Here is a 1694-nt window from a genome sequence, read left to right on the forward strand (position 1 = left end):
CCGYCGYYGCYGCCGCYGCTGCTGCCGCYGCTGCYGCCGCCGCCGCCGCCGCCACGCTCTGGGCGCGCCCCGCCCCGCCCCGCCCCCAACGGCCCTAACGGCCCCCAACGGTCCCCAGCGGCTCCGCGCAGCCCCCAGCGCCCCAGCGCGGCTCCGTGGCCGGCCCGCCGCGTCCCCGCCGGGGGCGAATTCACGCAATATTCTGTGGCAAACTTAAGGGGGGTTTTTTTGTTTGTTTTGTTTCTGGGTCTGTGAGGGTTCGGAGGAGCGGGGCGCGCTGCTGAAGGCGGGCGGCGTTTCCCCTTCGCCTGTTGGACAGACGGAGAGCTGCGGGCGTGGGAGACGCGTCGAATCACCACGAGAAGAAATATTTTAGCGACAGCCCAAACTCAAGTTCGCTGCACACCGTTTACTCATCCGGAGGAGAAGGACACCCACCTCCGTCCCATCAGGCTTCGGCCACGGCGTTGCAAGCGGTGACGCCGTTTGCGCCCCGCAGCACGTGGGGCCCCAGAGGAGCCCGGGCTGGGCTCGCGAAGGAAACGCTGCCTGCCCCAGGCCAAGGGGAACCAAACAGAGCCAGTCTGCTGGGATGGAAAGCCTCCAACTGTGGTAGGATGGAGCTTAGCTCGGCTCTTACCGCTTACAGACTGTGCCGTGCATGGGCCTGTCTCTGCTCTGGGGCTGGTTGGCCCCTTGCACTGAGTATTAAAGAACTGAGCTCCCCCAGCGTGAGGAAAACGGGTGGTTGGACAGAGAAGACGTCCTCCGGCTGAGATATGGGCAGCGGTGTGAACTCGCAYGTTGTTAGACACCAAAACATCCTCACAGGATGAGGCCCTTACAAATGCCTCGACCTTCGGTAAAGTCCTGAACTTGCTGCGTCACAGACGCCAAATTCAGCACACCGAGAAACGTGTCCGCAGGGAGCCAAGCATCACTCGTGCCAGCGCTTTTGCAACAAGCTCCACAAATGACATGTTTTTCTGAGAACGCATTAATTATCATAAACACAGAGCGCATCACTGGGTGCTCGGAGGCATCACCTTGCACAGCAGCACACGATGCAGCCAGCACTGCGCAGAACAGYAGCTTGTAGGAGCACCCTGCAGCACGTAGCCCCCAAGGAGAGCAGGCAGCAAGGGCAGCTGGATACTAGAGGGGGATTTCAGCAGGACAAATGAATCACTTGCACTGAGGAGGTTTGCAGAGAGGTGCTTTCTTTGCTCTGTGTTCCCCAGCCTCACCACAGGAAGGTACGGGCTCAGTGAGATAAATTCACCGGGGGGGGTGTGGAAACAGGCAGCACCTCTGGCTTAGGAGCTGCACTACAACTCAACGGAGTTTGGAGRAATGGTTTGGGAAAGTTTCACAATGCATGCATCCCATTCTTATCTCTGCCTTAGGAGTTCGTGGTATGTTTGTTGTATGTTGTTTGTTTTTGTATCTGCGTGTGGTTTCACTCAAGGCTTTGAAGAGGTTATAGCAATTTCATCTAAAAATATATCGGTTGTAGTGCAATCTGATCAGCTGCAAATATACAAAAACCTCTGAAGTGTGAATTCTGAATAAATTTTCAGTCACATTCACTAGCACATCAGGGCTGGGTTTGTATTTGATGCGTTATCAGGGACGGACAAGACCACAGGAACTTCTCATGAGATTAATGACATTTCTTGCTGATATCAGTTTCT

The sequence above is a fragment of the Apteryx rowi genome, unplaced genomic scaffold (assembly GCF_003343035.1).
Source record: "Apteryx rowi isolate R43461 unplaced genomic scaffold, aptRow1 scaffold_87, whole genome shotgun sequence".
NCBI classification, from domain to species: domain Eukaryota; kingdom Metazoa; phylum Chordata; class Aves; order Apterygiformes; family Apterygidae; genus Apteryx; species Apteryx rowi.